Below are 25,723 nucleotides of genomic sequence, written 5' to 3'. Positions count from 1 at the left end.
GGGGGTACCGCACGATCTCCCGCGAAGCAGCTGGCCTACTAGCCAGACTGCCACCGTGGGATCTGGAGGCGAGAGTCTTCTTGCGCCTGTACGACTGGCGCGAGGAGGCTCAGCGCCGGGGGGGAAACCCCGTTGCCGCGGCAAGTTGTCGAGCAGCGGGCGGAGCTCCGGGGCGATCTCATGGTGGCCTGGATGGAACGACTGTCGCAACCTAGTACAGGGCACGCCACCATAGTGGCGGTAAGTCCCCTCTTTGAGGAGTGGCTCGGCAGGAGTCACGGCGCCCTCACGTACCGCATCACGCAGGTCCTCACCGGACACGGTTGTTTCGGGAGGTACTTGCATCGAATCTTTCGTGAGGAGGCGCCCGGGTGTCACCACTGTGCGGACACCCCCGAGGACACGGTGGACCACACAGTCCAGGAGTGCCCTGCGTAGGAAGGGCACCGCCAGGTACTCGTCGAGGCTTTAGGCGGCGGCGACTTCTCGCGTCCGGCCCTGTTTCAGGCCATGGTCCGGAGCGAGAGGGAATGGGATGCCGTAGCCTCCTTCTGCTAAGCAGTCATGCTCGAGAAGGAGGCGGCGGAACGTCAGAGAGTTCGCACCTCTCATCCCGGCCGCCGCGCTGGACCAGGTAGACACCACTGGCGCCGGGTGTCGCGAGATGACTCCCGGCCACCATAGGCATGGGTCTGTGGGCGGTGAGTTCGGGTGGCTCAGCGTCCCTCTGTCTGCTTAGACGACAGACCCGTGTCGACGGAGCGCGTTGTTACACGCGCTTCTCAAAGAGATGTCAGCAACCCCAGCGGGCCAAGGCCTGCCGGGGCTGCGGGTTGTTCGAAAGAGATATCGTGGCTCTGGCAAATAAAAGGCCCACGACGAAACACGACGGTTTTAATCAGTAAGAGTCTGACACTCCCTCACCGCTGCTAACCCACAGCGGGAGGGGTCATTTGATGATTTTTGACGTCGTTTAAAAAAAAATCCTTTTATTCGTAAAAAACCTTGGAAAACAAACAATCTTGACAATATTATACACTGAAGCGTACTTAAATTTCACCATGTTGTTCTTTTAAAGCACTCGAGATCAATTTCGACCTATAAAACTGATTTTTGCTCATTTTTAGAGACAAAAACACACACTTGCAACGACTTCTTCTCACTTACTAAAGTTGCCCGGGAGTTTTGACGTTTATTACAACCATTTCATTGGCTTAGTATCTACATGAACCATTTTATATCCAAGTAACTACAAGCACTTACTAGGTTTTTAAAATGGTTGATGTTAGATACTATGTTTTAATCTTGTAATTTTTGCATTTTGAAAACGTTTACTGTAGATACTAGGTTTCCGACTTTGTGTAACTTCGTTTTTGTCAAATTTTTGGGAGTTTTTGCTATCCTAGTATGTGGAGAGTGGTCTATAAGGTCGAAAAATGCAAAAACACGCTTTTTAAAAAATTTGTTAGATACTAGGTTTTGAAATTGCACAGCCGAACATTTCTTTTGTACCTTATCCGCGTTGATTGCTATGCAAAAAGGTGTTCTGTCGTCCGCTCAGTAATATTAGTACTACGTGGGTGTAGACACTGTAGACAGCCTTTTAGCGTTCCCGCAGACAGGAGACTAAACAGTCGGCCGACAATTATTTGCCTTAGGGTTGCCAACATTTCATCAGCACAATATATTATTTTCCGAAATAAGGCACCAAAAATATAGTATCATAAAAAATATATTGTATTTTATGGAAAAGGAGAAAAAATATAAATTTTGACTCACGGAAAAAACATGTACCAGTTGATATTCTTTTAATGAAGGAGTTATTTTTTAGATTTCTGTTTTGAAAATATAGTATTTTTGCATATATTTTTTCAACAGTATATTAATTCGCAAAGCCGAAAATCAGTACAATACTATATAATTATGTAGTACTGTTGGCAACCCTAGTTGATCCGATGGTAGGCAAAAAGTTCTTTTAAAAGAAAATCTTGGTTCCAATTAAATCAGTCGATATTATAGTAGCTAAATACTTGATATTTCTAATTTGCGTGCTGCCATACTGATGCCATACTGATTTATGACCCTAAACAAACAGTCGGCCGACTAAAAGTTTGTAGCGTACTGGTAGGCTTGTAGTGACAAGTCTACATAGAAATAGTGTTGTGAACTAAACAAGAAATGTTTACACATTTTTCAACGAGTTTACACGGTGTCATGTGAATTCGGTATGGTTTTAGTAGCTGTTTGTAAATTGAAACTGTGCGAGTTTAAGCTATAGAATTAGTGCTTGTTTAAAGTAAATGTTACTACAATCTCAATTCTTAAAATATATAATTTTATGTCCTTTTCGTAATTGTTATTCAGAGTTGAGTAGGTGTATAATAAGATTCTGTAAGAAAGAATGAAACCTACTCTAACAATTTGCTGACATAGAACAAAATGTATCTTTCAGGTGATTTTAACTTCACCCCCACTTCCCACCCCGTCCTCCTCCCTATCTAAGTTTAAACTTTAAATGGTTCACATTGAACCCTCTACCGCTTATGCCTCACACCATACACCAAGATATGACGCAGTTTAGTTCTTACATCTGACGCATATGAGCGTCGTTACAGACGTCACGTCGACACACCATACCACTTACTTCTTTAGTTGTTAGAAATACTCCAGTGAGTTCGCATGCAGAAATGTTTCACACCCGTATTCAAGAACAATATAAATACCTAAGTAACTGCCACCGCTTGAGGCGTCGTTTTCAAAATGTTATTTGGTTATTTAATTTGTTTAAAAAAAGGAGGTTCTCAATTTGACCTCTATTTTTGTATGTGTGTGCGCGATTAACTTACGTTTGGTAGAATCAATTTTGACGTGGTTTTCAGTTTTCAGAATAGTACTAGATATCTAAAATTCAGATTGAGGAGAGGGTTTGAGGTATGTTACTGAAGTCGGTTATTTTTTTAAATTCAGAGTAAATAAATAGTATTAGTTGACAGTGTGTAGAATAGTTTGGGTGTGAATGTATGTTAAGCTATAACTTTCAGGTGCCTTGAGTGTATCCGTCATAATTTCACTAAAGAGGTCATCAGTTGGATTTGCTAATGAAAAGCAACACAAACCTACTTAGTTACTACCTTACATAGGAAAGCTTTGTTGAAGAATAGTACATCAGACTTCACATAGTTTACATCAAAACATTAAAACAGTCGCTCAACTTATGATGAACAAAGTTTAGCAGTACCTAGCTTTCTAGGAACGTCTTTCAAGGAGGACAGGAACTACTCTCTCGGTTGTAAAACTTTTGGTTTTCCACTTTTAGTATGATGGTCGTTGATGGAGAGAGCACATGAGGATTTTATAGCTAACTATTATGTATGTGGCAAGGTTTAATGTAGGATGAAAGTGCTGAAATCTGTGTTTACGTTCTTTGGACAAATGCCAGCAGTTTTAGTGAGATGTAATGAACCTCATTTAGTAGTAAGCTAGTTGAACAGAAAAACTATTATCGTGGGTCTTCATCTGCCTAGCCTTTTACCTAATTTGGGGTCGGCTCACTGTTTATCCAGATGCAGCTGAGTACCAGTGTTTTATAAGCAACTGCCTATATGACCTCCTTAATCCAAATATTCTGGGCTATCTAATGCCCCTTGTAGGACTGGTTTTCAAATCCTCTGGCGTCTGACTACCCGTAACGACTGCCAAAAATATTCAAATGACAGTCTTGCTGATTCGTGCCTTATAAAAAACAAAAGAAACTCGTCATCAGAATGTTGAACAAACGATGCAGTAGGTAGATATGATTAGCTTCTTTCAATTACCAATAGTGCAAATGGACATCGTTTTCGAAGAAAATCATTAGCCAACACCAACACTAGCAAACACTCACTCACACATACAAACATATCCGTTTCCTACATGGACACATCAACTGAGTGTTCCGGGATGTCTCACTCGAGACTTATATAGCTTTAAACTGTTCAGTTCTGATATAAATGGAGGAAGAATATAAATATTCAAAGGAATCTTACATTAATAAATAATTAATAAATGTCAAATAAGTCAGTCCTTTAATTCGTGGTGGCCTAGTGGGCAAAGAACCAACGTCTCAAATATGAGGGCGCGGGTTCGATTCCAGGTCAGGCAAGTACCAATGCAACTTTTCTAAGTTTGTATGTACTTTCTAAGTATATCTTAGACGCCGATGGCTGATAAAAAGGTGAAGGAAAACATCTTGAGGAAACCTGGACTGTATAGTCTGAAATCACCAACCCGCATTGAGCAAGCGTGGTAATTAATGCTCAATCCTTCTCCGTGTGAGATGAGGCCACAGCCCAGCAGTGGGACGATAAAAAGGCTGTAACAGAAGTCAGTCCTTTTGCTATACAATCACAAAAATGTCTGATCCAGCTCAAATGAAAATTGGTACAGAGATACGGATAGTAAATTGGATACCGGCATTGCCTGTTTTTTATGAAGTGTAAAAACTCAATTAAATACACACTGCTTCATTTGTTCCTACTCGTTCTATTATTGACAGAAACATCACAACGCAATTTATTTCATCAGAGACAAAATAAAACAAAAGTAATTGAAATAAATAAAATGTAACGATGTTACGTAATCACGCTTCTATCCCATTTCCAACGGTAGCCTATCATTATCCGCCATTTTCTTTTTACTAACTTCACGCACATCATTTTCAAATAACGTTCGAAATTCAAATTCAAATCTCGAAGCAACCGTTCCGTGACACTCCATAAACAATTACGAAGTTCTCCGATGTGTGAAGTACACGGCCAGTTTAAGAAGACCCTGCAAGTACGTACACGCAATTATTGAACGTGCAATTGCAAAGGGATTAGAGGGAATGAGGGGTCTTTTTAAATTGGTTGGTTGGTAATGTCAGTAGCATTAATGTGACGTAGCTTTTCTCATAATATCTTTGTGTTTTTTTCTTTCTAATGCATTGTTGAAAAATCGGTTTGACGTAATCATATTTAAAATGCCGAACACGTACCAAAATATATTTTTCTGCTAATTTTTCCTCTTCCCTTACTTTGTTTGCTTAAAGAATCGTATTATTTTTCTTCGCTCTGAAATTACAATTTCACAATGTTCTTTTATTTACCTTTTCTGAGCAGAATTATAATAGAATTGGTATTCGGGGTGGCAAGCTTTTCATTTTTGGCAAGGTGAAGTGATGATCTGCATTGCGTCAAGTTTGGGGTGACCTTTATTTAGAAGTGGACTTATATTACTAAGATCGATGATGATGTTGCTACTTTATCTTTGACCTTGTATTGAATGTCAATGAGCAAGAAAGGACATTAGTTAAGGGTTTATACTTTCAAGCATAAAAATATTCTGATAAAATCTGTCAATCGGTAATTATCGATACCCTTATTAAAACCACAAACCACAATCACATTATCACTCAAATCAATTCCTACACTCAAGAATAATAATTAAAAACCTACATAAAACAGTAATTAATTTCGCAATAATATTTACTCTTAATATTACTCTCCCTTTTAAAACATTGACCAATGGGCGGAAGTTAGCGCAGGCTATCAAATTTCAGCAGGAAATTGACATGGCGGCGCGTGCGCGAAAGTAAACCGAACTTGACTCATACGAGAATGTGGTAAAAACATAAGAGGTAGCGAGTTGGTAGTGGTATTTATTTTTCTGTAATAAATTGTAATAGAAAGATTTGAGGATACTTTTTATGTATACTCAAAGAATCCTTAAGGAATACAATATATTTTTTTATTATTGTATATTTTTTAGATCTTGAGCACAAAAAAAAAAACAGAATGTCTTACAACCAGTCTCTAAGGGATTCGTTTTTTTTTTGGTGGTTACTGACTTAAACCCATCATGTTCCTTCTGTAGCCCTTTTATTATCAGGGCCGCAGTAACTCTTTCGAACAATCCCGCAGCCTAGTGTTCGGATAACTAGGTTGAAGAGCTCAGTAAAGGCAAACGCTCCATATGAAAGACTGGTAATCAGCAGCATACAAGCAAGGACTGTAAGCAGTGCCCAACAAGGCTACAAAATGCTAGCTTTTCCCAAATTTTCATCATCTGCCTAAGCTCATACATTTAAATCGCTGTAGCTAAAAAATTGACACCATTTCTCATTAAGGAGTTATATTACATGTTACAGTGGCTAGTGTTACTGCATATTAAAAAAAGAACGGTTCCGAATAACTTCCTTATTCTGATTGAACGAGTCACTATTCCATTATAGAATATCGTTTATCTCTGTCTAATTACCAAGGATAGAAGAAGAAGGATGATGTGTGAATGTATTTGGGGATTACAGAATAAGGCTGTAGCTGGTGTAACTTTTTTTAAATACGCCCTTGTATTGGAATATGATAGGTACCTAAGGGTGGTGACTAAAGAATCAAATTGCGTGGGCTATTGTTTTGATTAAATAATTGTAGTTCGTGCTTTATGGTTTATGCCTCATTAGACTTAAACTATTAAGGTTAAAGATATTATTGATACCTATCGTCTGTTTTATAAAGCGTAACCACATTTCAGCAGTATTTACCTATATTTTATTTTATTATTCGAATTTCATCGCACCAACCTTTTATTGTCTTTTTCAGTCAGAAACCATAAAAAGGTATTTACTTTTAACCCAAAACAAAAACTGAAACAATTTTAAAAAGCGTTTCAAAAAGTAACATTTTCTGTGTCCTTTTTATAAAAGGGGTGATGTTTTTTTGTATCATTTTTTGCAAACGAACCGGGCTTAACAAACAGACTTAAGTCCTTGAACGGCCCCGGCTATTTAGGCCCAGTGCTTAGGGCGATTACAGACGAGCAACTATTTCTGCGCGTATCCGTCGTTGTGATATATAAGTCTATACTTACGTATGATACATTAAAATGACATGTGTACATGTGTGTGTATAGTAAAGTATATACATATTTCTACTTGACTCGGGTATCCAAGTATCGAGAATTTAAAAGACTCACTCTTTTTCTTATTGAAACTCAAATTCAAAATATTTAATTCTGGTTGAAAAAGTTCATCGTTCAATATAAGGTGCCCGAATGCGCTTTCAGAGAGGAAAGCGTAGGTACCTACTATGCGTCTGTTTACTTCGTGATTTGATCTAATTTAATGGATGCTTAAAAATGCTGCAAAATAATAAATTTATTTTGGCTCTAGTTCTCTCATAATTTTATCAAAACGCACCGCAACACGATAGTCTGATGTAGCCTTTACTCGGCATCTGTGTCCAATACTGGAAGTTAAACAAAGACTCGTTGTATCTAATTACAGAGGAAAATAAGAAGGCAAGGCGGCTTGAGGTTGACTCATCTAGTAAGAGTACGCTTTATGTTTTAAAGTGTATGGTAATGTTACTTCGACTTGTCCGTTCTTGATCTTGGGGGGTATTTATGTATACTATAACTGAAGAGTTTGTGTGTTTGAACGCGGTACTGTTACTGTTATAGCCTTTTTATCGTCCCACTGCTGGGCACAGGCCTCCTCTCACACGGAGAAGGATTGAGCATTAATCACCACGCTTAACTCGCATGAACTGCTGGACCAATTCGGACAATTCTTTCAGTGTTAGATATACCATCATCATCATAATCTGCCTAGCCTTTTCCCAACTATGTTGGGATTGGCTTCCAGTCTAATCGGATGCAGCTGAGTACCAGTGATTTACAAGGAAAAGAACTGATTAGATAGATCATTAATTTAAAAAGCTGTAGGGTTATTTTCATCAGGATGTCAGGAGTAGTTTTCACGGAACGCGTGTTAAACCTTTGGCAGAAGCTAGTCTCGGTAAAATGGCAGCGAAAACTTAATCAGGTATGTTTTCCTTAAAGGTTCCTATAGAAAGAACATTATCTGAATTTTCCCATATTCAGGGAACCTATTATCATCAACTGCGTTTTACGTAATAAAGACCCTCTTGCCAGGGGTAAAATGGCGACTTCGGTCCCATACTAATAAAACCTCAATCCATTTGACCAATGAGGCGGGGAGGCTTTAAATATTGTTTTCCTTGACCAAAAAATTGGATACCTATAAGAGAAACTAGTGGTATCTATCCCGCAATTTTGTACCCGGGTGAATAGCTTTTAAGATTCAGTTGTACCATTTAACTATCACACCGTGTACTTGCCGCCCCTTGGTCTACAATTACTGCAGCTAAAAATGGTTCTGCTTTCGTTAAATATAGTTTAAAAAATCAACCCACCGTAAGCGTGCCAAATACAAAATCAATTTGTTGAGCCGTTTTACTATTAAATTGTAACAAAGTAGGGATACTAATCCATGAAAATTAATTAATCAAAATACGTCTAAAACTGCAGCACACAACATTTTTCATAGAACAGGTTTACAAACTAGGGCAGTCTAATACAGCACATGGTCGATATATTCGTCCACTTCAGTCTAAGTTATCTATAAACCAAGCCTACAGAATCTTTCCTAGAATAGAGCTCCGCCCTGCATGGTCTGATAACTACTATAAAATTAGCTTTATGTGAGGTTGTTACAGTTACTTAGAATCCTGACAATAACTTAATTGCTGGAACGACGAACAAAGGATCGTTTGGTTAGTTCAAATACACGTTACAATTTTATTTCTCAGTTTCTTACTCACTAACTCTACTACTTTTTATTTAAATATAGATGTACATAGTTCATTTTAAAATAAAAAATATGTTTTAGGTAAATAAAATTAAGCTGTAAGTAAGTTACATTCTTAAGATTCAAGTATCCTAAATTGTAATCTTACTCACAATAATCTCATTCACTTAGCTACTCGTATTCGGATAAAATATGTCACTTAGGGATAGTGTAGTTTCCCAACAGTGAAATAATTTTTCAAATCGGCTACAAAGTCTTTCAGTTACAAACTGCATACGTTTTGATGCTTATCTTACTGAAATTCAACCAAGCAATTTATACTGCCCTTGACTATCAAAATGGCCACCATTCAGCCAATAGGAAAGATGACGTTATGTAGTAAGACTGTGTCTTGAGTATTACTCTGAAAGAGTATTTGAACACCTTTATAAACAAAACCAACAGCAATAAATGAACATTGAAATACTATTTTCAAACAATACCCTCATAATTAGAGGGTTCCGTGAAAACATTTCAGTGTTCTGCTTTTTGTGTTACAAGTATCTTTTTCTTTTTGCCTTTAATCTTTTTTCTTTTAGCAAAGATATTTTTCTCACAAAGGGCGGGGTACTGTTAATTGGATGCTCGGTATTGCTCAGTGTATGTGCTGGTCGGATTTTTCCTTGTGGCAAATATGAGTTCATTGTATCTTTACGTACCTATGTAAGGGAGAATATTATATTGGTTTTGTAGGGAGAAAATATAAGCTGATTAGTACGGATTATTTTTCCGACCCAAATATCGACCAATAGAATTGCACCATTCGACGTCACGTGGTACAACCTACATGGTATTATACTGAAAATTTTTTGAATATTTTCTCTGGTCGTTGCTACGTCAAACTGACAGGTTGTGGCCGACATTTGGGACGGAAAAATAATCTCCCGAATACCACACGAGCTTCATAATTATCTGGCATTTCCCTCAAGGTTCCCTGCAAACAAATAAAGTCGTCAAGTTTTTCAGGAAAAATCACTCGCGCTTCGCGCTCGTTATTTTTTAACCTGAAAAACTTGACTCCTTCATTTGTTTGCAACGAACCTATCGGAAAATACCCGATAATTTTGAAGCTCTTGTGGTATTATAAGTGAAAATCTACCGACCTCGTTGGTGTTATGATCGAGTCTATTACATCTATATTATTTCTACAATAAGTAAAGGTTCGAAATATCCATGTTTGTTTGTAATTTTGAGAAATATCATTTCTTCTGAAATATCGAGAGAAGAGGAAAAATGCAAGACATAGGAGAAAAGTCTGTGCTCACAGTAAAACACTGCCTCAAAAAATTAAAATATTTTTATACAAAATTCTCACTCAATCACAAACGATCTGATCAATGATAGGTACCTTTATAAATCAAAATTTTCTAAAGTGTCAAATCAGTATCATAAAATTACACTTTTCTTTACTTGCTAAAACATATAAATAAACACGTTTATAACTATTTATTGGCTATAAAACAACAGTATGTGGTTGTGTGTCAAGGTTGTCACTAACTTTCTAATGGTTATGGCAACCGTAGGCTTATGTGGGCTTGCATCCGATTGAATTATTTAGTGATAATGTGGCTTTATATGCTAGGTATTTGGTAAATAATTAATGTTAATTACATAGCTATCCCCATCATCTTCCTGTCAATAGTTAATTTTATTTCTGGTCTCTTCTTCTTCTATAGTTATATGTCGGAAGTCATCTCACATAAGTGACATTATTTCCAACTTTATCATTATCTTTAACAAAATTTTCTTGTAACGTAAGGTAGCGACAATACCTTTAAATAATGTAAGTACCGTACCTACGACTATTAATTAAAGCTCAAAAAGTTATGCTTAAAACCATTTTCGACTCCTCACTAATTTAAAAACTGCAATACATAAAGAAGATGTGCTGTTGCAGCATACCTTCATTGTTCCTAAATCTTATGCAACACATCTCTAATCACACATCCACAACTATCCTTATACCTCCTACTGAGTAATTTCTCATAACAAATAAGTACATTCTTAAAACAAAAGAACCCAAATTAACCATACAAAAATCCTAACAAAACTTCGCCAATATTAAAAACCGAACGCAGGAAATAATTCCCATCAGTTACGTATGCCAATAGAACCACACCCATCTTATTATGAGGAAAAAAAACTTTGCCAGTTACCAAAGCTTTCATTGGAGTCAAATTAATTATTCTTTTCAACCGTCTGCATGTCAAACAAGACGTTTAATTATGAACATTAACCTTTAATTAGAAATTGATAGAGACAAATCGTATGAGTTCATAAAAGCAATATTTACATTCAAATATTACGATGTCTGAGATATTTGCATATGTAAAATTGTTAAGGGGAATGTTATTTGTTTTGTGATTTTTTATATAATATTTTACCGAGTTTTTTTTTTTAATTATCACAATGGTAAACTTACATTTCTAAAGGCAAAATTAATAGTATAAGTGAGGTATAATCAAAATTGAAAATTACTCGTTATAAAAAAGTAGAATTATTTCGAATCTTAATAGGTACCTACTACATAATGCCTCAAGCATCGTTTTTCTTTTTCAGAACTGAAAATTACAGCCTTTAGTAGGTTCAAAGACCACTAAGCTCTAGTAGAAGTAAGTTTTATTAGGTACCTACACTTAAAGATATTTAAACGTTTCAGGAAATACACACAGTACCTAATAAAGTGCCTAATTCAGTTAATCTTATAAGTTAATATTATAGATAAACTATGCCTTAACAAACCTAAAAAATCGTGACGATATTACAATAGACACTGATTTACATAGTCAAGTCCTTTCCTTTCCGCAAAAAATGGAAAAGAGTAAATTATTATCAATATCAGACAACAATTAATTTGCAAACGTGATATATTGACTTGCTAATCGCAAAATGTGTGGTGGCCACGGATTATAAGATCGCAGGATAAGAAACACCACTTCTGCGATTTTTTTATTTTTGTCATTCGTTTTTTCAGAGATTCATTATCATTATTTTAATTTTGTAGCGTACACTGTTCAATGCGAAAGTGTCCCTCTATGTCTGTCTGTCTCGCAAGAATGCGCGACAATACGCTAAAAGTACTAAATTGTTTTAAATGAAATTCGGTGGACAGTACGCAGAAACCAAACCTACCAAGAGCCTAATTAAGGACATAGAGTACTTTTATCCAGGTACGTGAAGTAGTTCCCTCAGAAGTCAGGTTGGACAGCGAGCAAAATCTAGTCAACTCATAGAAGACCAACTATAAACTAGAAAGTACAAGCATTACACAATTTAAGTAACAAAACCTGTCACCGTTAGTAACTCGATACTTTTCGCCATCAATTAATATTACAAATTGCGATTAATTAAAGGCTAGTTAACATTAATTAAGCAGAAGCAGATACTTGGCGATGTAGAAAGTAAACTCTGTGGTTTAATATGTCTAAAGTAATTAGTGAATGGTCAGCAAAGCTATCGATTTGGTATAGTGGATGGATATTTGACATATAGGTAAAAATGGCAGCCAGACCTACAGCTGAGATGGCCGTTAAAAAGGCTGGCTCCCTCATGTTCACTGATAACATTAACGTCTTCTTAAAACAATAGTTTCCTATGCAATTCCAAAGTAAACAATGGTATTGAGGAAAACGAACGTTCATGTCGTCCATGAACTTGGGCTTAAGAAGATCATTATCTATAACACCTCCAATGCAAAATAACTGAGCCACGGTCACGATATGAGAATAAAAATAAAAAAGTTTATGAAAATAAGTTTTTTTTGGACCGTGGCTTAGTTTCTTTATTACACATATCTACATAAGTATAAACCTAATCTTCTTCTTTTTATTGAGTGAGCAGTTTTTAATCACCCAGCAAACCTGGAGTTTTTTAATATAAGCCCAATGACCGCCTATCATTAGCAAAGCCTATTAGCTAAAAAAAATTACAGAAACGAACGCTCGAGGCTCTACCATAGATATTCACAAAATTAACCAGTCGCTAATCATGCTATTAATTACAACGGAAACTCTTCCGATTAACCAGTCTTCATATATAATATATTATATTAGATATGTAATTAATTTCGGCAGAAGAATCGTGATAGAAAGTTGTTCGCAAAAATTATAGCTGACGTCTGTTTTGAGTTTGCCTCAATTGAGATTTATTTGCGAAATTCATGTTAGCTTATGCTACGTCATCTGATGATGTGATGATGCCATCATACTATGATGTTTTGCCAAACAATGACGAAGTCAGTATTCGATCCAAAAATGCGTTTAATACAAATGTTGTTTGTTATAATAGGCACCAAAAAATGCATTATTAAGTTATGGAAAATAAAAACATATATTTATTTACCTAATCAGCACCCAACTAAAGTGTCCATCTTTTAAATGCTAAATAATTTTCTTACTTACTTACGTTTTATGAATTTACAATAACTACAGATTTCTAACTAATCATGGAATATTTTAATACTTACACATTATTTCCTATACCAGGAAGAAACATATGCGGAGATCAAAACATTACGACACGACTGTGGCATAGCGTAAGCTAAGTATGTCTTAACATAGCCTTTCGCTTAGCAATTAATTAAAACTTATATATTATTGTTATCTACAGAATTTCTACGGCTACTTTGATCTCCCAATAAAACCAGCGAAAACATAAATTCTAGAATTCAAAAGTTGAATTTACAATTTTTATTTATTACCGTGTATTTTATGTAACGTATGCTAATTATGTATGTGACTGAAAGTCGATTTTTATCTGCTATTAATTACGTTAATTTGTTTAAAATTCAAGGAAATAGGAAATTAATTTGTGGTACTTTCGATTTTGATTATTTTATTGCTATTGATAGGTATCTATAGACGACTGTGAAGTAGTATAAGAATTATCAGCCAATATTTATCAACTATACATACTTTCTTGTAGAAGTTAAGAACTATGAAGAACCCTACATTTTGACTTGACCAGTCCACCTCAATATTAACAAACATTTACCTTAATCCTAACCAATACAAATGGCAACTTCCCTCTCCCTGACAAAACAAATGACTGAAACATTTAACCGAGACAGAAAAAAAGGAAGCCACAAACTGTACATCCATGACAAAATATCTGAGGCATTGAGGCATCCTTGCAATGTGCAATGCAGTGTAAGGTGAACAATCAGATGGATAAACAGAGGGCGGGGTGAGCGACCGATGTGCATCGCTGTCTACAATATGGTGACCATGGATTTTGTAATCTGATGGACAGATGTTAATTCTAATCCGTCTATCCAGTATTACGAATAGGTATCGGGTTGCCCGGGTAACAGGGTTGAGGAGGTCAGACTCCATGGATACACTGGTACTCAGTTGGAAAAGGTTACACTAGAAGCTGACCCCGATATCATTGTTGGGAAAAGACTAGGCTGGTGATGGACATTGATTGACAATAGGGTATTACATGCATTTTTGAAATATATCTTAAATAAATTCTTTAGTCTTAATATATCTCTAAAAAATTAAAAATATATTTTTTTATTGTATATTCTTTTGGAGTCAAGTGGAGTGTATACGTGTTTTTGCTTTCCTTGTTATTCAAACTAAAAATACGACGGAAATGTTACAATTATGTATATTTTTTTCAGGAGTTTTTTCAGTTATTTTCCTTAATTGAGAAGTATTTTTTTTAATAAATATTTTGTATTACAGCAACAACGCCAGATAGTAAGTTAGTCTAGCAGGATTCATTTGAAATACCGACATGTTGAAAGAATCTCAATAAGAATCGACTAAAAAATTCGATCAGTTTTGTACAATAACTACTTATAGAACCTTCCCACTTTTTTAACCGAAGCACTAATCACTATCCCTCTCTATCATATTTCAAATAGGTCGCTAAGTAATTGACCTATTAGGTCAGGTGTTGAAATAATCCTGAGACTTAACACGTGCCACGCACACAGGCACACATACACCCACACATATAAGTATAACCGTGTGCAGATAATTGGAAGACCGTCTCCAATAAATGAGCGAGGTAAGAGTATACCTACATTTTTATTTTTTTTCCCTTTTGCAACGTTCTTGTTTCTAACATAATTAATAGCGAAATGAATAGGTATATTTTATCTTGAGGCTCATGTTTTCTTTGTGTTGTGTTTACTAGGTAAGTATATATTTTTTTCTGAGAGTCGGTTGCTCATTTCAGGTACAAACATTTGTATTTGTGCTTTGTTTGCCTTAAGAAATTATTATTTTTTGTTAGCTGAATGTGTGAGTATAGGTTACTTGACTTTATGTTTTAACAACCTTTTGCCATTGGTTCTGCCTACGTCCAGTAAGAAGTATTAAAAACCTATCACCTTACTCCATAATTGGGCTATCTAAACCTGAAACCGGGCCTGTGCCTTCGGAGATTAGCGCGTTTACCGAAAAAACCATACAATTTCATAATACTCATCTTTAATCCTCATAAAAAATTTAGATATAATATTTTTCCAAAATCATGGCCACCCCATAATCCTGCGCCATTGATGCGTCCACGCACGCACACATTGTATGGTAATTGTTGCGCATGCGTCGTGTCGTTAGCGCGGAAGGGATCCGATTGTTTTCGTATTACAAGGAAGCGTCATTCGTATGACAGACCGCGGATCGAGCGGACGTGTCGGCACGCGGCTTATTATAGATTTGATTGATGCATTTCGTAGTGACGATTTGTTAAGTGCACTTTGGTTTCTTTGTATGCTAATGGAGGGATGGTTCTGTTTGTTTTAGGTTGTCTGATCTATTTTTGTTATTTTTGGAGCGTCGGCAATCTCTAAGATTTAATATTAGAATGAAATTCTAAATATTTGAGGTTAACTAAACATTTCTTAAAGAAGAATTTGAAACAGTTGCTTCTCTTTAGCCATGAAAAAAAGTTTCTGACGTTCTTGAGACTCCTAGAAATAAAAATAATGTTGATATGAAAACTATTTAATTCCTTCTTTTGTCTAAAACAAACAGTAGCCAATTCTGGATAATCCAGGACCAAACACAAATGCGTAGGAGACATCCAGATCAGCTTATGATAAATCTTATCAAGATCTATGCTGACGTGGAACTATGTAAATTACTTACTGGAAGGATAGGTGGGTGATTCGTGTCAAAGACGACAAAGGTGGAAAAAAAGGCACTAGAAAGATTAAGGCTTACAGATACAGGGATGAAAAAAATGGGTACGATGTTAAATAGCCCCTGTAGACTATAAAGTAAACGTCGTCGACTAATTTAAGTTTTAGCGTAATCCTGAATCCCATCAAACTTCTTAGTCAATCGATACCTAATTGTTGTAATATCCATCTACAATAAAGAGCCTGATCAACCTGTCATTCGACTAAAAATTTTCACTCTGGGGAACATATTAAATCATCAAGACACTAAAACAAAACTTTTTGCTTAACCGTTTAAATGTTATGATGTTTTGATAATAGGCATGCGTAGTATAGGGAAGATGAACTTTCTTAAGGATAGCATACCCAGTCATTATTATACATTAGCATTCCATAATATGGTACCTTTCCAGAAATATTATTAGATCAATATTCAAAGCCCGACTTATTCATAGACATCATTAATCAACAAAGAAATACATAAATCCTTCAAAGAGAGTTCTCTAAGCATATTAAGTTGGTAGCTTATCCAGGTATATCCTGACCACCTAGGTAGAATTCTGAGTAAGACCTACGGAAACAGACATCTGTGGGTAGGATCAGAATTTTAATGTATTGACTGCGCTAATAGGTTTAAATAGTAGACTAAGTTAGGTGTGCGTTTATGGAGTTTTTTGATCTGATCAAATATAGTATGGAAATCGGAAAGAAGCTCTTATAAAAAGTTTTGGCGACTGTCGCACATTGGGTTCCGGGTTCCTGGGTCCTTTGTCGGGCCGAAATCTCTTTGCGGATTTTATAAACATTCACAAAGCAACCCATAGTAGAGAAGTTGGAGGTGTTACATAACTTACCTACACACGTGCCTGGCAAAGAATGTTAAAACCCCCAAATATTGGTCAGTAGCAGTCTTACAATTCCACGTCAGAGGCGGTCAGGTGGATTTGAGAAAACTTTGACAGTAGGGCTTATGATGCGATTAAATCTGCAGCACACTCGATTAGAACAAGAGGACTATGCTAGAAAAAGTTCTTTATTAACACCTTATTGATTCAGGTGTTATAAACCTTTGATTGCAAACTGTATGCGAAATAATTGTGTGTGACATTTCAGACCACGAAATGCAATTACCTTTGAGGTTTCCAGATTGAAACTGACAGGCTGCTAAATCAATTAATCGGTTTTATTGATACACTACCCATGTCGTTATATTGTAAGCGTGTTGAATATTAATTAATTTAATTAATTTTTCGCTTATTTTCTACAAAAAGTCATCAATTTTTAAATAGATAGATTTTACTATAGAGGTTACATTGCGTTAAATACTTTTCGGAGATGCTGGCTGAATAGAAATTTAAATTTAGATTCTTATAAAGAAAATGATTTATATTGACGTTGTCATTGTCAACGGCTGCCCTGTGAAATAACAGAAAGTATTTACAAAAAAATTCAGTACTCCTGAAGACCGGATATTGGATATACAATAGCACACTAAGTAAACTAGCAGTTAAGCAGGGTTTTTATTACCTTCATAATAACCATGTTATTCCCTAGTTGTAGTAGTAGTAGTAATAACAAGTGCATGAAATCCGTGACCTAAAACACAATCTGTTACTTACGAAATCAAACAAGAAACAGATAAAAACTTTTAACGTGAAAAACTGCAAGTAAAGCAAGCTTGTCTCAGTTCTCAGAAAAACTACTAAAGTAGGAAAAGTCGGTAAGTAACTACTTCTTACTGTCTTCTGTCTGTATAATGACACCAATCCTTTAGAAGCTTTATTGTGAACTGGGCATTTGTTAAATACTTTAATCTAGTTTAAAAAGACTTAAATCACCTTGACAGGTTTAGTTGTTGAAATAATGTAACCATATGAGACTAATTTTAGTATATTTTGTTTCATAGGAACCAAGGTTCAGCAAAGAACATTAAATATTTGTCGCAAAACTGTCGCCGAAAACAAGAGATTTAATAACGTTAAACAAAGTATATATTCCATGGTATACCGACAAATACTAGATAGCATTTGTTTTATCTAAACAACACACGCGCTCTGTAGTTGCAAACGCCTACCATAGTTATCATAGCAACTAGTTTACTCCACGCAGCTGTGCTCTGATATTTTTGTTAGGCGTTTTTACAACTTTGAAGCGTAATACTGCAGAGAGAATAACAAATGTATTTGTTATATGAGCTATATATGGTTAATTTATTTGGTGCAAAATAATGATAAACCTTATAGTATTCTGATTGAAAGTTAATGTTTACTTTAGCAGGTACATTATTTAGTAAGCGATTCAATGAAACGATAAGATTAAACTAGGCGGGTATTAACAAGTTTAGTCCAATTTGATCCTAATTAGTATTCGTGCCTATAAACAACTAAACAACAAGCTTAGCGCCAAACTTTCCTAAAATTGGTAGACCGTACCGAAATTACTCCGTGTTTGCTTGTGCCTACTCATTTGTATTGAGCAATTGATTTTTTATGTTCTTTGCTATGAATAAATTCCGATAGGGTTAAACGAGTCGATGGTTAAGTTATTTTTAGGTGAAGTGTGAATATGTATGATTCATATATGATACCTATATCTTTGTGTTGCAGTGCTCAATCAAATCTGGGATTTCATAGACGCTTTCAGTAAAATGCTACTGTTTTTTTTTTTCAATAATTCATTATAAGTTAGTTAGGTACCTACTCTCTATTGGATTAAAAAGTGTAACTTTTTTCCTTATGCTGGTTTTTTTATTTTAATATTTTTTTATAATTTCAAGCCTAAATAACTTCAAAATCTTAGCAAAGATCGTGTCTTAAACCCTAAGGATGCTAATATACTACTGAAAATACAGTACAGACAGAAGACCATTTTAAGACAATCTCAAGATTTGATTATGTAATTTTCTCTCCAAAGACGAAAAATGCACCCATTTTTTTTTTTTAATTTTTTAAATTTTAGGATAGTTTTTGATATTTATTGTAAATATGTATTGTAAATATCTATGTAAATATCTATGTAAATAAATGAATAATCACGACCCTTTGAAAATTTTTACCAATATTGCGAAATACGTGATTGCTAACTGTCAATAGCGGCACCTTCAAAAGGGCAACTAGACCATTATTTATGAATACAGTAACTCTAGAATGATAACCCATATTCGATTACTCGCCAATATTATGAATAGTGGGTGGTCCAAATTCATAACACCCGAACGGCCTTGCAACTATGTATGTAGTAAAATAAAAACAGTTGTAAATGCTATTACAGACTTGGCTAGTTTCCAAGACTTCTTGGTACGTTATCGAATTCAAGTTCGATTTTTTAATGGTTTATCGGTTTCGATATTGGTTTGTTTTGTTTCGAATTCTTTGTGAAGATAGGTGGTGTGAATGAATTCTTTCGTTTTTTTTTTGGACGAAAATAAGGCAGGTTTTTGAAATATGTTGTTAAAGCTGTCCTGCAAACTCAAAACCATTTATCGAAACTTGACTGTAAAACAGCACTTTTTAAACTTCAAAATAAGAGACATGCCCCCAATCGCCCAGCCTTCGCCACTACTAATTGATTGATAGCTAAATTATAGCTAATTAACTCTTTATATTCTTAGGGATATAATTTGTATGCCTTCTAAGAATACCCAAAACCAATCGACAATCCCACCAAGACAAACATTTTCCTTTCTTTGCCTATCTATACTACCCTTCCTAAATTCTCCGTATGTAATTTATTTCAAACATGTCCAAACATCGTTTATCTGTCGTATTACTGGGAGGGCAATAGAAACTCCCCATAGACCCCAAAACATGTGATAAAGGTCAATTGGTAGTATAATCTAAATCTCTAAACTCTTCAGATCTTATCTATCGCTTCCTAATTGAAAGAGGTTCGTATACAATTTGCTTTGGGGTTTTTTCTTTCAGTTTATTGGTTTGTAAAAGGCTCTTTTGTTTTTATCTTTGTGTTTTTCTGCTTGTGTTTGCTTTTTTTTTCAGTTAGTTCTTGGTTAATTCTTAATGTCATGATTTGATTACATTTAATCAATCTCATATTTTTTTTCATTTCTTATCGAACGCGGGAGTCATGGCTTTCCTGTATTCCTATGTTAATACATAATCCAAAGTAGGTACATAACTCATTTCGCAAAATCTGCTTTTCCAGAACACCAGACAAATACCTACATATAGCTAGATATTTAGTATTCATAAACAGAAATATGAAGCTTTATTCTAGCGTTTCAAAAAGCACGAGATTTTGAAAACCTTTGAAGGATCATCTTCGCCTCTCACTGGGATTTCAAACGGTATTTTAATTGCACATACTTCGAATGTCTGCTTTCGTACGAAATTATGCCACGAGTCATAAATTATTTGAATGCCAGTCCAATTTTTAAATTTCTGCTGTTTTATTTTGCTTTTAATTGCTAAATATGGTCGGTCATACAGACAGTAGGTATTTAGATTAATGATTTTTTTGTTTGATTGCAGGATACAATTATTTGATGTCTATAGCACATCCCTCGCCAAATAACTTTGTATCTCTGAATTTGGCCACTATTAACTGTGTAAATATTCAAATGTGTCAACAAAAATTCTGTTAAGCATTTGAAAGGCATTAAATGGCTGACTTCAGAGCGGATAAATTATAATATAACGAGCAGTATTAAAAGAAAGGTAATCAGAGTCCAATTTGAATTGGTGTTCAACGAATAGCAATAAGCTGATAAGGAAGATATCGAAATCTTCCCTACCCTTAATCAAAAATAGATGTTCGTTATTTAGAATTTTTATGAAAAACCTTCGATATTTTCATGAAAAGAAATTGCATTCAACAAAATATTTGCTTTATAAAATTTCCTCAGTGCTTTGCTTAGCTACGAAAATTCTCTTTTTCTGTGATGCTGAAAGTGAAGGATTATAACGGATGGATGAGCGACTAGTTTTTTATAAAACCTTTTTAAGGCTTTTGTGGATACTAGATTAAGAGGCAGTCAGGAATATCATTCGGCTTCGATAGGTGTAAAACCTATAAAATACCTTATAGTACGAGTAAAGTAACACCTATGATACATTTCCCTTTTTTGTCACTTGCCATGGTAGTCCCAAAATCTTTTTGCGATTTCCTAATTAAGAACGACAAATTCGTACATTTCACGCAGTACAATGTTTCCAATAGAATCTTAAGTGGATTTATTTGCAATCATTGTTTTAAGATACTTTTAATTAAACTGGAATCTGTTTGGGAGGAAGCTCGAAACAAAATGGAAGAGCTTAAAAATTCCGACGGCATCGATTTCAGTCGAGTTACAATTAAGATTTAATTTGTTATTGATTGGTTTATTAATTCATGTTGCGATTGTGAATATTGTGATTATAATTCATTACGGAGTGTTATGAATGGAATTGGTTAAAATGATTGATGAATGGAAATCTACAATCTATATATGTTTATCGACGTATTCGACTTTATATTCAGGAGTGTAACGTGAGTGAGAGTATGGACACAACAATTATAATGACATGTGACTTTATATTACGGACTTAAACTTTGTAAGAAGGCATAACGCGACAGTGGAAATCTCACAAAAATCCTCAACAACAAATCCAATTTTGCGTATCACCATAAACAAAAGCCCCAACATCACGCAAACAGCTTTTATCACCAAAACCGAACGTTTTAAACCTAGCAAACTTCGGTACTAAAGCGGCCATAACAATCTTGTCAATTCTACAAACCATTCCGTTTTAGCAGAAGCATTCAACCTCTTTATCTATACCACTGTAATGGAATTTACTGTCTCTTTTATGGGAGGCCCTCCAATCTAATCTACTAGAACGCTTTATAAACAAAAAAGGCATAAAACTGCTACGGAAAGGCGTGTCCTTGGAACTGACCTTTGAAGATTGATAATGACTGACCTTTGGAAGGTCATGGGTATTTAGACATTTGCATAAGGAATCGTTTTGGTTACATCGCGTGTTTTACCATGGGAGTGCCTCAAGGACATATTTTTGGGCCAACTTTGTTCTTTTTTCGCCGTATCGCGTAAAATGCGTAAGTAAGATATATGCTGAATATTTCTTTACATTACAATTGAGTTATAAATTGTACATGACTAATAGTTTTAAATGAAATTACAAGGGAAGTAGAAAATATTTACCGCTCGCAGCGGTAAACAGCAGCCGCGTTCGAGTTACTAAGTAACGTAATTAGCTAAATTATAAGAAACTGCACCTGACTAGTCTTCCATGTTGGATTTTATTTAACTACAGCTGTATACCTACGTTTAATAAGTATTTATTTCTTAGTAAGCTTGAGAAGATTATTTTTTATAATATTTTTCACCACGTTCTCTTTTTATCGATTAACTAAAATAGATTAACTAAAAATTAAGACACTTTGAGAATAAAATTAAGAAGGTCAGATAGGCAATCAGGTTAAGACTGACAGCTGACCCTAACATAGTTTGGTAAAGGTTTGAGATTTGTGCTTTATTCAACAAAAGGAATTTAAACTCTACATACAAACACCTACAAATTGTCCAAAATAATTATATTCAACAAATATATTTCGCAAATCAAGTATTGTCTCACCAACACCCACGGTAGAGCCACATGGCGTATTTACTCCATTCAACAAACCCGCTCAATCCTGAATTAATTCAATTTCAATAATGAACCAGCGAAACAATAAACAATGTTTCTGCTTTCTCAAAACTGAAGCAGCTGTGGTTTCACGAGAAATTCAATTTCGTCTATTTCGTCTTAACGAGTAAATAAAATGTTATAGCTCAAGGCTGGTTGCACAAAACCGATTCGATTGTTTGCACAGAACTTATTGTCGCATTTAATATTTGTTATTAGGTCAATATTAGCTGGATTTGTGGAGAAATCTTTTGTATTGACGATTTTGAGTATTACTTTTGTGAATCCAGCTAGATTTATTGTACGAATTGGATTTTATTTATTTATTGTTTGTAACAAATTGATTGCACGGTTTTGTTATTTTGGTGTTTTCCTTACTTTTATTGATTCATAAACAATTGTATTATTAAACGCACAGGTAAGTAGTCTGTTTTTGGTGTCCTGATATTTCCCACATGTTGAGGTAAATGCATTGATCCAAATCAAGTGCTAACTACTTTTATAACCATTGTTCAAAAATAAACCTTGTTCCATCAAAATTATCTAAAAATAGCGTATTTTGTATTAAATTTTCATACACCAGTTACCTTTGCCATTTACAAAGTCCCTTCTTACAAATCCATTAAGGATTTTAATTACATTTGCATCACCGTTCCACTTAAGTCTTTTCATACATAATTGAATAACGAAGTTCTGCGTAAAATCGCAAGTTTGTAACCAGCTTATATTCAAAGCTGTCTTCATTTTCTCACAAGCTCCGTGTATCGTATCCATGGAGAACAAAATTATTAGCGGAGGTGCTATAACGGAAAATCTTCCAAGAAAGTAGCGTACCAAAATGCGGGTGTGCGGGGGACGCTTCCTTTAGACCCGAGCATTTTTGTAATACCAAAAATCGTTGACAGATGACTCAAAGAACCCGCAAGCCTCTTAATCACTCTTAATTCACTCGTAACTTTCATTTTGGTCATGCCCACCGTACATATTTGACCTAGAAGAAGTCGCCTGACCTACCTGCATTATAGCATCTCCGCTCATCTTTCGAATCCTTACTCCGTGGTATATCGTGTCACGTAAGCGGTTAGTCTGTGAGTTTGATTGAAAACGTCTATATTGTATGAAGTCTTTCATTTTCTTGATTATTTTGTTTTGTGCAGTAAAAATGTTTTGTTTTGTTGTTTGTTTACAATTCTGTTTCGAGACGTAATTTTGTTGCTTTTGTTAACGTTTTTGAATAATGTTATATTTTAGCTAGTCTTTTTTTGTTCTTAATTATGTAAGTTAAACCAACGATTCGTAGTAAATTGACTATAAAAACTTCGTCTCTTTCTTTTCTAAGTAACTTTACATTTATACCTAGTGCATAGCTGTTATTTGAAGTAAAAGTATAAGTTCAAGTTGGTTTTCGCTAGCTAGCAGTTTGAAATTACTTGATATTGAATGGTCTTTGTGGAAACTTCTAGTCTTATTAGAACCAAAGCTAAGAAGTTAGGTGTTAGAAGTTCCAATGTAATTGGACTGATCTTGGTCGGTATTTTAGGTAGCAAAATTAAAGTTGTTAAGAAAAATAGTAATAATTTTCTGTTTAATTAGCTTTAGAGGTTTTATTTTACGTTTTCAAAAATACATATAAGAATAAATTACTTATTGGCCAAGCTATGTACTACCTACTGAACTCTATGAGACAAAAAAAAACCTTCAAAGTTTTTGCTTAAAAATGTAAATTAACAGTAACATGGTAAAGAGGAATTGACGAACAACAAAAACGACTGAACCGAATTAAAGAACTCTTTCATTGTTTTAAAGCTAAACTCTTTCCAAGTAACATAGGCTATGTTTTATCTTTGTATAGGAAGAAGATCCTCGAAAACCGCAAGAAATCAAAATTATAAAAACCAGTAACAATTCATTAAATAAATATTTACGATACAAAACTTGATATTTCTACCCTTAATCGAAAGCAACCCTCGTTCGAAAACCGATGTTCAACATAGCCAATGCGGTTACTGTGTAATTAAAAACCCTTTTAATTTGTTCTGAACAACACAGAACTTTTGGAAAAAGTTCTGATTTAATTTGGCAAAGGTAACATTTTGTTTGAGAGAATTTGCGCATTGCACCAGATGCGATGTCGAGAGGTATTGGTTCGAATACTCTAGAAGTCTGGTCTGAAACTATTTGTTAGAGTAGTTGCAACGGTTTTGCCTAAAATACTTAAGTAGTTTTATTATTGAAAATGTTGTAAAAGGGAGTTTTTTTAGCAATGCTTACTACATGGTTTGGTAGTTTGTTATAACTGACATACCTACAATTTTTACTTTGCAAATAATGAAAATAGCTGCCAAAATAGGAAAAAAGAATTGCAAAAAATAGTTTTTGTTTTTGCTATTGTTTGATAAATCCAAATTTTCGGTGACTTTAGAGTCACTACAAGTCAGATAGACTTGATATTATTGTAATGTTTATTTTTGTTATGCGTCATCGGTTCTTGCGCCTTTAACCCACCCATCAATATATTGACCTCATTAAAAGCTTAACTTTACCATTCATCATTATTTCTATCCACAAACTTCAAATTATCCTTCTAATAAGGAAGCTAAATAGTTTTTTTGTTTTATTAGTTTTTGTTTAATGAAATATTTTCCGTTTTACTTTATCGAAATTAACAATTTTGAAGACTTAAAACCTCATTAAACAGATGTTCCAAGGACATAAAACATAATTTGGTATGCAGGCTTCCTTATAAATTAGTCAAATGACGTCTTTGTTTATAATTATATGTACTTAGGACATACTGACTCACTATTTCAAACCTGCCACTACAGCCCGGCTAGCTCAGTCGGTAGAGCATGAGACTCTTAATCTCAGGGTCGTGGGTTCGAGCCCCACGTTGGGCGCAAACTTTTTGTGGTCTCAAAACGAATTTCTATTACAAAGTGCTTATTATTACACGCTTTTTATTAGCTTCACCTGTATGTTTGTTTGTAACCGACTTCTTTGGGCGCGATTTTGACCCACTTTAAACGGCCAGATTTCGTTCAAACTTTGTAGATTTATTGAGGACCGATGACAATACACTAATTTGATAAAATTATTCCATTTTAACCGACTTCCCAAAAAGGAGGAGGTTACACGTACACATCGATTACTCAGAGGTTTATAGACCGATTTACGTGATTCTTTTTTTGTTCGACTAGGAATAGCTGCCAGTTGGTCCCATAGTCATCAGGTCAGGATCTGATGATGGAAACCCTGAGAAATCGAGGGCAACCTTCAAAA

The 25,723-nt window shown here is 35.0% G+C and overlaps 1 protein-coding gene and 1 non-coding gene across 2 annotated transcripts in view; one reads left to right on the top strand and one right to left on the bottom strand.

Annotated features, from left to right (window-relative positions):
- The window catches only part of Cv-c (crossveinless c), a 310,299-nt gene that overhangs the window by 275,734 nt on the left and 8,842 nt on the right, over positions 1 to 25,723 (bottom strand). The window lies entirely within an intron of this gene.
- On the top strand, positions 25,269 to 25,341 carry Trnak-cuu (transfer RNA lysine (anticodon CUU)). Its single transcript has one exon. It is a non-coding gene; the product is annotated as a tRNA-Lys (tRNA).

The sequence above is a fragment of the Helicoverpa armigera genome, chromosome 23, assembly GCF_030705265.1.
Source record: "Helicoverpa armigera isolate CAAS_96S chromosome 23, ASM3070526v1, whole genome shotgun sequence".
NCBI classification, from domain to species: Eukaryota; Metazoa; Arthropoda; class Insecta; order Lepidoptera; family Noctuidae; genus Helicoverpa; species Helicoverpa armigera.
This window is presented reverse-complemented; position numbering and strand designations above follow the sequence as displayed.